This window comes from Somniosus microcephalus, chromosome 1 (genome assembly GCF_052327205.1).
Source record: "Somniosus microcephalus isolate GS21.2 chromosome 1, FLI_Smic_1.0, whole genome shotgun sequence".
Lineage (NCBI taxonomy): Eukaryota > Metazoa > Chordata > Chondrichthyes > Squaliformes > Somniosidae > Somniosus > Somniosus microcephalus.
This window is the reverse complement of record NC_140987.1, coordinates 288,955,015-288,966,140: the sequence shown is the minus strand read 5'-3', so window position 1 is coordinate 288,966,140 and position 11,126 is coordinate 288,955,015.

The window sequence follows — 11,126 nt, the reverse complement described above, 5'->3', positions numbered from 1 at the left end:
CAGAATATCTCTTTCCTTCTCTTTTGCTTCTCCCTTTCAAGAGAGCTCAGCCGTCTTAAATAGAGAACAAGTTTCTGAGTATCAAGCATGTAGTCTCTGCTGTATGCAAATGTCATCAATATTTTCTTTTCAATACAAGAAGCTCTCAACACTCAATGCAGCAGAAAGTTTCCAGGTGTTTCAATTAAATATGGGGGGGGGGGGGGGGGTAAGAGAGAGAAAATGGACACCAAGTAGAAGTCATTTTTAAGGAGGGAGAGATGGTGCAAGGCAGAGGAGATCGAGAGTGTGTAGGACCATAATGGCTGAAAGCTCTGGCATCAATGGTGAACAGTGGAGAAAGGATGCATGGTCGGCAACGTTCAGAAAAGCAGAGAGCACGAGATGGGACCTACAGCTGGAGGAGGCTGCAGAGAGACCATGGCGTGAAGTCACATTTAGATTTGTAGATGAGGATTTTGAAATCAGCATGCTAAGAGATGGGGAGTCAATGAGGCCAGGGATGATAGGTAAGCAGAATTTATGTTCAGAATAGGATATAAGTGCTGCAGTTTTGGACAGGTTGGAGTTTATGTAGGATCGCACTTAAAAGGCTATAGTGAGAAGAGCATTGGAGAAATCAAGCATGGAGAGCGAGCAAGTGCAAGAGAGCTAGGTTTGGCTTGGTGAGAAAGGGCAAAGTAGTAAAGGCAGCTGAATGGATTGCTGCTACCTTGGTGACGAAGACATTTCTTGAGCTCCTCACACGTGTTAGCAGTGAGGATGGAAGAGGCAAGGAGCGGGGTTTAAAAAGATATGTCGTGGTAGAGAAAGAGGCCTGGATCATATTTGCTTTCTAAAATGATCCTAGAGCAGTTGGCGGTTTTGCCAGAGGAGACCGTTGTCTGGTAGAACTTCATGATCCAACCAGATCTGACAATTGGTGACTAAGCTGAGGGAGTGGTTGAACTAATAAAGTTGCAGAACTATAGTGGTAAATGGAGAGTCAAAGTCTATGAGGTTAGAAATTTAAAGTATAATTGTAAACAAATTACCAAAGAGTTTTTTCCAGGGTTGGATGAGAAAGAAATGGTGTTGGTAGGGTAGAGGCATGCGAGGTGTGAGGGATACAAGAAAGTAATCAGAAATGACCCAGTAAGTGATTAAGATCATGGAAGTAGAGATGGCAAGGTCTTGGGGAGTGGGGGGGGGTCATATGAAAATGGTAGAGAATTTATATGGAGGGGGGGTTTTAGGGACAACAGGAGGATGGTGACATCTGGGGAGAGCAAGCGGAGCTAAGACAGAGAATGAAGCCAGAGGATAAGCTGCCAAACAATGTAGAAGCTGAGGGAAGACACTCGATGGGCTTGGGAAGGTGGAGGGGGTCTTCAAGAAGAGGGAAAAAAATGTGGTGCAATAAGGCCATGTGTTCAGAAGAAACAGTGCCAGAGAAGCAGGGGAAAAGACCAAGATCTGATTTGGTGATAAAGGGCTATGCTGCCACTGCAGCAGTTTGGACAGGGCAGTTGGTGCAAAGCATAGCTAGTCAGAGGAGTTTGTGAAGGGAAGTGTTGCTACTTATGAACCAAGTTTTGGTCAAAGCCAGGATATCAATACAATCACCCACAAGCCGTGCAGGATAAGGGCCTTCTTTACGACATTCTGCAGGAAAACGTGGAGAGGCAGTGGTGGGTCATGAGTGGGACAGAAAGGAGGTTGGTGATGTTAGTGCATTGTGTAAGAAGGTCAGGAAGCGTGGTGCAGGTGGGGTTTCTGTTCAGGAGTCAGCAATGGATACCTCGAGGGACCGTTTTGAGAATGCAGAGACAGGTGCAGAAGGTATTCTTGGGCTTATTGAAGGGGAATGCAAGGCATGGGCAGCAACAGGAGAGTCAGAAGGCTGAGGAGTAGTGATGGGTTGGCGTAGGGATTGGGAGGGAGTACCCGAGAGGAGAAAAATGAAAGGTGGTGTGGCCAGATGACAGGACGAGGACAAGAAAAGGGCACAAGAGTGTTGGCAGGGGAGGGAGGGGGAAGAGAAGTAGTCGTAATGGACTCTGACCCAAAGTGACAGCCAAAGCGTGCACATAAATGGTCACAATGGGAATTTGGGCTACATGGGATGGCAGAGTAAGTGAGACATGTTGCGGTCGTCAACAGAAGACAGGGAGGAGACATTATGAAACAGTCCAAAATTGAAGTCTTAGGCCCAGTGGCTAGAAAAATATCAACTTGTAGACAGCATGAAGAATCCAGGTCCAGGGTCAAGGGATTGTGGAGAGGGGCTGGATCCAGAAGCTGTCAAAGGACAGAGCATTAGCTGAGACACGTGGAGGTTGTCCTGTGGTACTGTACCGTCGAGGAGTGGACAGACAACCGTAAGCCAGCAGAGGTTTATCCTGGGGTCTAGTGAAGGTGTGCAGTGGCCTCAGGTGTTAGTATGCACACCAGTGGATCTAGCAGACCAGAGGAGTGACAAGTAGTGAAAGTGAATTCTAAGGACCAAGGGAGAGCAAAAAGGTAAATCCATAGGATCACTGGAGATGTGAAAACTATAGGCTGGTGAATGGCACCCCAGATCAGGAGCAGCAGAAGCTTGAGAAGTCAGTCCAACATGAATAAACAGAAAATGCTGGAAATACTCAGGTCAGGCAGCATCTATGGAGAGAGAAACAAGAGTTAACGTTTCAGGTCGATGACCTTTCGTCAGAACTCAAGGAGCTTTGAAAGATGAGTAGAGTGGAGCAGAGCAGAGTCAGCACCCACAAGAAGCAAGCGAATAGCAGCAAAGCAGAGATCATTCAGCAGCATGAAGAGAATGATGGAAACCATTAAGAATGGATCAGAGCTAGACAAGTATAGAATGAAAAGTCCCAGGGGAGGAACAGAAATTGAGCCCTGCGAATCAGGCCAGGTAGTGGAATAGAGGCAGTCCAGCAGGGTATACAGTCTTAAGCACAAGTGGAGGTCACAGTAAAGCCTAGATGCTAGTTGAAAAGTAAGATCCAGAGAAAGTGGATTTCTGCCCAGGACCCAGCACAGCACCAGACAAGCCAGCAGTACACTGGAATTGGAAGAAATTGAACGGCAGAGCAGTCATATTAGCCATGGCATATAATGTAGTTAAGCAGAGCAACATGGTCCCAATAGCAGAGGATTCCTGGAAATCAAATGTGAGCAGAGTCCCAGCCATCAAAAAGAGCACAGTTAAAAACAGAATAAACAAGGTCAAGAGATAGAAATGTGTTCTCTACAGGTAGCTTTCACTTGTAGATTGAGCTAAAGTATACCCACTCTTTAGGAGCAGGGGGTCTTAAGCAATGAGGGAGAGGAGATGGGGGAATAAGAGAGAAAATGATGGCAATGGATGGAGTTGCAAAGGAGAGGAACTTAGTAGGGAGCTACCAGCCCAAGAGCCATTCTGTTGCTAAATCATTTACATGAAACTTCTATCAGTAATGTGATACATATTTTCTTCAGAGAAGCTACTTTATGGAATAAAATGAATCAAAGTGCTTCTCATGTGACAGGTTTAAAGGTCCAGTGTATAAAGTTATTCACAATATTTCAAATCAAGTTAATTATATTGGTAAACAAAAGCTGTTGTCCCCTGTGATTGACAGCCAGTGTTATTACCAGGACGATAGCAAAATACTGCAGATGCTGGAAATCCAAAATAACAGAAAACGCTGGAAAAACTCAGCAAGCCAGGCAACACCCGTGGAGAGAGAAACAATTAAGCTCAGGCTGATCGTAGTAAAGCAATATATAAAAGGTTCAGTATTAGGAGTTTGAGTAATCTGTGACCAGTTACTGTGGGCAAGTACAATACTGTCCACAGCACAATACTGTCCATACTTCAAACTCAAGGGTGGAGAATAAGAGAGATACTTTGTTGAGATTGGGAGGAAAGCACATAGTTAAGAGTTTGACTCTACAACTGACCAATTATATCCTGGACTTTTAGTTAATTATTTAAACATGAAAGGATGCTAATTTTAACTAGGGTTTATTTCTAGAGAGATAGAATTGAAAAGTAGGGAAGTTATGCTAAACCTGTATCGAACCTTGGTTAGACCACACTTGGAGTACTGCGTACAGTTCTGGTCGCCATATTATAAAAAGGATATAGAGGCACTGGAGAGGGTGCAGAGAAGATTTACAAGGATGATACCAGAAATGCCAGGGTATACATATCAGGAAAGGATGAACAGGCTGGGTCTCTTTTCTCTTGAAAAAAGGCTGAGGGGTCAATAGATCTTTAAAATTATGAAATATTTTTATAAAGTGGATAGAGAGAGAATGTTTCCACTTGTGGGGAAGAGCATAACTAGAGGCCATCAATATAAGATAGTCACCAAGAAATCCAATTGGGAATTCAGAAGAAACTTCTTTACCCAAAGAGTGGTGAGAATGTGGAACTCGCTACCACAGGGAGTGGTTGAAGCAAATAGTATAGATGCATTTAAGGGGAGGCTAGACAAGCATATGAGGGAGAAGGGAATAGAGGGTTACGCTGATAGAGTTAGATTAGGAAAAACGGGAAGATGCTCGAGTGGAGCATAAACACCGGCATGGACTGGTTGGGCCGAATGGCCTGTTTCTGTGCCATATATCCTATGTAATCCAAGTAATGTACGTAATACCCACTGCATAGACAATAGGCAAGGACAGAATCAAACTTAGTTGTGATATTCTGCCTGGCTAGTTGGCTTCTCTCTTCCTCTCTCCTGCTCCACCCTTCCCCCAAACTGTCAAATAGCCTGCAAAAACGTACAGATAAAGTACATGCTTTCCATGAAACTAAACTGTAGTATGAATTACCTATTTGAGGAGGAGGAAAGGTTTAAATTGAAATACATAGATTGGGAGTGTGGGAGTGGAAGAAATAAAGCCAGTAAAGCACCATTTACTATATCAGTATGATTGTTCTACGCTATCCATTCTTATGCCCCCTGCATACAATTTGCCAAAGTTACAATCACACTGGGCTCTTTATCATTTACAATGAATTATAAACCCATGCAAGCAGGAATCTAGGAAACGTTATACATAATAAATGAACTGGCTACAATTCCAGAAGTGGAAATACAAACTGTGGCCAGAATCTAGTAAAGAAAATGGAAAAACATTAGATCAAACCAAATAAGAATGTGTTGCAGCTGTGCAATGACTGAAATGAATCTTTACCCACTGCTTTGCGACTGGTTTAAAAACCAGTGTTGAAAGTAGGTTCTTGCATAAAAACTGCCATTACATGTTCTGTAACAGGTCTTTTGTTACACACACTGGCTTTCTACTATTTAGAAACACAAAATTATGGATGGTTGAGTGATTAAATAGGCTGCAATTTTTTTTTTTAATGCACAAATTCAGATGACAAGCAGTGAAAAGCAAAGCTGGATTCTTCATAGACGAGACATGAACTTGACTCTTCAAATCACTTCCCACCAATTATTTTTAAATTATACACAGTCAATAAAAACAGAACACGACTAATGATTGTTAATAGTTCTGAAATCACAATGACTATTGAAACGTGCGTTTTCACAGTCATTGTAATTTCAGAACTATTAACTACAGGGGAAATAGCCTGGACAGAGGGCTATGTACAAGAGAACCATGTTTCAGCTGAGAAATAACATTACAAAACTAAGATGAGACTGTGCAAAATATTAAAAACATCTGCAATGTTACAAGGCTATAAATGAAATCATGACCTATAAAAGTTCAAGCAATGTGTATAAATGTCATTAAAACCTTTATGGGTGCGTTATAGCTTTGAATATATACTCAAATGTAGATGCTTGCATTTTAGTTTTCAAGACTCATCACTGACACCATTATATTGGCCAAGAAGCATCACAGATCAGAAAGAAGGACTTTATCATAGGATACACAGATTATATGGCTTTTGATGTTTGTACTAGCTTCCTAATGGCTCAAGAGGCTAAATGCACATGCATAGTGTGATAATGAACCATACAATGAAGGGCCCAAGTTTGATTCCTGCTCTGTGCTGAGTCAGCTGATCTTAGTCAGGTGTAATAGGGACACTACAAGTATCTACATCCCAAGGCTGGGTGGTAGTAAATCAGCCAGGGTTACTGCTCTTGATCACCATGCAGTTACCTTAGTGGAAAGCATGTCAGGTCAGAGTCATAACGGCACAGAAGGAGGCCATTTGGCCCATCGAGTCCGCGCTGGCCCACTGCAGCGCAATCTAATCAGTCCCGCTCCATCCCCGTAGCCCTGCAAGTTTATTTCCCTCAAATGCCTATCCAGTCTCCCCTTGAAAACATTGAGCGTCTGCCCTTCCACCACTTCCGTCGGCAGCGAGTTCCAGGTCTTCACCACTCGCCGCGTAAAAAAGTTTTTCCTCACGTCCTCCCTGTATCTTTTGCCCAAAACCTTAAATCTGTGTCTCCTAGTCCTTGTACTATCAACTAGTGGGAACAACCTTTCTCTGTCTAGCCTATCCAAACCCATCATAATCTTGTATATCTATCAAATCACCCCTCAACCTCCTTTGCTCTAATGAAAACAAATCCAGCTTCTCCAACCTGTCCTTGTAGCTAAGATCCCCCATTCCCGGAACCATTCTGGTAAATCTCCTCTGCACCCTCTCCTAGTGCCTTCACATCCTTCCTAAAGTGTGGTGACCAGAACTGGACGCAATACTCCAGTTGTGGCCTAACCAGCGCTTTATAAAGGTTCAGCATAACTTCTCTGCTTTTGTACTCAATATTTCTATTTATGAAGCCCAAGTTCCCATATGCTTTGCTAACCACTCTCTCAATATATCCTGCCACCTTCAGGGACCTATGCACATTAACTCCCAGGTCCCTCTGTCCCTGCACACTCTTTAAAACGGTGCCATTAAGTGTATATTGCCTCTCCCTGTTCCTTCTGCCAAAATGCATCACCTCACACTTCTCTGTATTAAATTCCATTTGCCACTTGTCTGCCCATTCTGCTAGCCTATCTATGTCCTGTTGCAGTCGATTGATATCATCCTCACTGTTTGCCACACCCCCAAGTTTGGTGTCATAGGCAAATTTAGAAATTCTACTGTATTCCAATATCCAGGTCATTTATACCAAAAAACAGAAATCAGTGGACCCAGCACTGACCTAAGCCAATTCCTTATAGAAGCTGCCACTAACCCACCTATTCCATGAGCCTCAATTCTGATAACCAGCCTTCTATTGGTACTTTGTCAAACGCCTTTCTAAAATCCATGTAGACAACATCCATTGCATTTCCTTCATCAATCCTCCCTGTTACTTCATCAAAAAATTCCATCTAGTCAAACATGATCTGCCTTTTACAAATCCATGTCGGCTCTCCTTAATTAGCTTAAACCTCTCCAAGTGCCCGTTAAATTTTTCCCTGATTATTGTTTCTAAAATTTTACCCACCACTGATGTCAAACTGACCGGCATGTAGTTACTAGGATTGTCCTTGCACCCTTTCTTGAACAATGGTGTCACATTTGCCATTTTACAATCCTCAGTCACCTCTCCCGCATCTAGGGAAGATTGGAAAATTATGGCAAGCCCTTCCACTACCTCCTCCTCTAATTCCCTTAGCAACCTGGGATGCAAGCCATCTGGACCAGGCGACTTGTCCACTTGAAGCATACCCAGCCTTTCTAGTACACCTATCAATTTTCACCCCTTCCATTGCTTCTACCTTTTCTACTTCTACTGATATTTTGTCAGCATCCACCTCCTTAGTAAACACTGATACAAAGTACTGAGTATTCTAGCCTTGCCCTGTGCCTCTAAGCATATATCACCTTCTTTGTCCCCAAAAGGCCCCACCCCGCCGCTTACTACCCCGGTAGAAGATTTATGGATTCCCTTTTATGTTAACCGCCATTCTACTCTCATATTCTCTCTGCCAATCTTATTTTCATCTTCACTTGTGTACGAATATCAGATTGGGACAGGAGTTGGTGTTGTTAGGATAAAATTCCTCCCAATGTTCATCATCTAGGGAGGCGCACCCAGGAAGAATAACTACATGGATGAGGTAAGAGAGGGTTGCTGGCACCCATGCAGTTATGCCTCAGAATTATTCATCCTCTTCGAGAGATGGGACAATAACAGAAGAAAACTAGAAGGAATGAGAGGTAGCGATTTTGCAGACAAATGTTTTTTGTTTTTGTTTTTAAAGTGAGCACAGCTGTATGAATATTGCCCCAACCACCAATTTCTTCCTTCCTATGCTGATGGCACTAACATTTTCTGATGTACGGCTCCTAAGGTCCCTCACCCAAGTGGCCATTCTTCATAGGTAAGCCTTGGCAGCAAGTTATTTGGCCTCAAAGTATCCCAGCCAAACCAATAGTACTCTTCAGTGGGTGTCACTGAATAGTAATCAGGTGCGAGAGGCTATGCTGATTTTTCCCTCCCCAGATCAGTGGTACTGAGGCCAACTGTAGGGTGCTAATTACTGCTCCAATTAAGTTCAGCAACTCAACACAGGCTGGGATTGCAATCAAATTGATGAGATAAAGCAGTCACTGATAGGCTGAGGAAATTGAATGAACCTTGGCAAGGCACCAGGCCTGGCTGAACTTAATGGCTTGTTAGAAAAAAAATCAGTCACAGAACAGCTGGGAACAGAAACAAAGCTATCCAAGTTTGCAGATGAAACCAAATTTGAGGAGGGGGGATTCAAACAATAGGGAAGAGGCAATCCAATGGGAATGACAAGACTAATGAAGGGAAATCCTCAGTGGGAATATAAATTAAATTAAATGGCCATAGTGGGATCTGAGTGGATTGATGGATAGCTCATCGCAACTAGCAGCGCAAGGTGTTCCAACAGTTAGAAAGTTGAACGGGGGATAGAGCACAAATCCCTGTCGCTGAGTCTATACAAGGCACTGGTATGTCCATACCGAGATTCACTACAATAGGTGGGTGAAGTATTTCCCATCAGACCAAAACCTTTAGCAAACTTCAAGAGTAGACACTTCTTGATTCAACAAGAAATATTTGCAGATACTTCAATTGCTACTGAGGTTGCACTCGTGAGTTCAATTGTAGTACAGGAATAAGTGCAAAATATACAAGTTAAATGGTTGCTAAAATGGTAGGTAACAAGAAGTTTGTAAGAATAAAGCAGGACAACACTTAAGTATCCAATCCTCATTTAATTCTTCAGTCTTAAACTAATGCAGAAGTTGCTTAACCAGACATGTGGAGTTAAATGTTTACAGAATCTTTGGATGGAGAAGGGCAATGCTGAGGATTAGTGACATGCATTTTGAAATTAATACAAATCAAAATATGTCAACTTGGTAGCACTCACCTTGAATCAGCGGGTCGTGGGTTCAATTCTCACTCCAGGACATCAGCACATAAACTAGGCTAACATTTTGTGTAATAGCGGGAGTCGAGCAGGGAGTTCGACTGGTGCCCTGTCCAAAATTCCTCCCTCAACCAAACCCACCACATCACATTAACTGGACATTCTGCCGAGTGCTAATTGGCTGCTGTGTTTCTGCACAAATTTTACAGTGGATCATTCCTGAGAGACACAATAAATGTTTTTTCTGACATTCACATCACACAAACAATACTGCTTCCAAGGCTTTAGCATCCACCTTGTTTACTTTGCAGAGTGGATTTCAGAGATGCAACAGTACAAAAATGGCCTGCACATGTGATTATTTGGAAATTGCAATCGCTGTCAGTGTTCCTTGTACAGGCCAACAATTCAAATACATCGTTTTCTTTTCTGGCTTGTATAAATGGAATCCTACATCAGCTCCAGCCATCAGACTATTGTTTACATTTGCTCACTCCACTTCTGTTGAAGAGAAAGCAGTGACTGGGTCTCTACTTCAAGATATCATAGGCAACACTTGATATGTATTGGTCAGCGAACATGTCTGGCAATCAATTGTGCATTTCACAATAAACCTGCAGGATCACACACACAAAGTGCCCGTATCTCTCTCGCCCATCTGAGGGCCCATCTCTCTCTCTCTCGCCCTCCTCAGTGCCCGTGTCTCTCTGAGCGCCCGGCAATCTCTGAGCACCCATGTCTCTCTGCCCGTCTGAGTGCCCATGTCTCTCTCAGCTAACCTGAGCGCCCGTCTCCCTCCCCGTCAGAGTGCCCGTCTCTCTCGCGCGCGCACACAGCCTCTCTCGAAGTGCTGCCCTCTCTCTCAGCTGCCCTCCCTCCCTCAGATTTGCCCTCGCTCGCCTCTGCCCCCCCTCCCTCTCCCGCCTCTGCCCCCCCCTCCCTCTCCACCCCCCTCCCGCCTCTCCACCCCCTCCCTCTCCCGCCTCTGCCCCCCCTCTCCCGCCTCTGCCCCCCCTCTCCCGCCTCTGCCCCCCCTCTCCCGCCTCTGCCCCCCCTCTCCCGCCTCTGCCCCCCCTCTCCCGCCTCTGCCCCCCCTCTCCCGCCTCTGCCCCCCCTCCCTCTCCCGCCTCTGCCCCCCCCCCTGCCCCGCCTCTGCCCCCCCCCTGCCCCCTCCCGCCCTCTCCCTCGCATCTGCCCTCCCTCTCCCTCGCATCTGCCCTCTCCCCCCCCTCGCTCGCATCTGCCCTCTCCCCCCCCCTCGCTCGCATCTGCCCTCTCCCCCCCTCGCTCGCATCTGCCCTCTCCCCCCCCTCGCTCGCATCTGCCCTCTCCCCCCCCCTCGCTCGCATCTGCCCTCTCCCCCCCCCTCGCTCGCATCTGCCCTCTCCCCCCCCTCGCTCGCATCTGCCCTCTCCCCCCCCCCTCGCTCGCATCTGCCCTCTCCCCCCCCCCCCTCGCTCGCATCTGCCCTCTCCCCCCCTCGCTCGCATCTGCCCTCTCCCCCCTCGCTCACATCTGCCCTCTCCCCCCCTCGCTCGCATCTGCCCTCTCCCCCCCTCGCTCGCATCTGCCCTCTCCCCCCTCGCTCGCATCTGCCCTCTCCCCCCCCCTCGCTCGCATCTGCCCTCTCCCCCCCTCGCTCGCATCTGCCCTCCCCCCCCCCTCGCTCGTCTGCCCTCGCCCCCTCTCTCGTCTGCCCTCCCCCCCCCCTCGCTCGTCTGCCCTCCCTCCCTCTCTCGTCTGCCCTCCCTCCCTCTCTCGCCTGCCCTCTCTCCCTCTCTCGCCTGCCCTCTCTCCCTCTCTCGCCTGCCCTCTCTCCC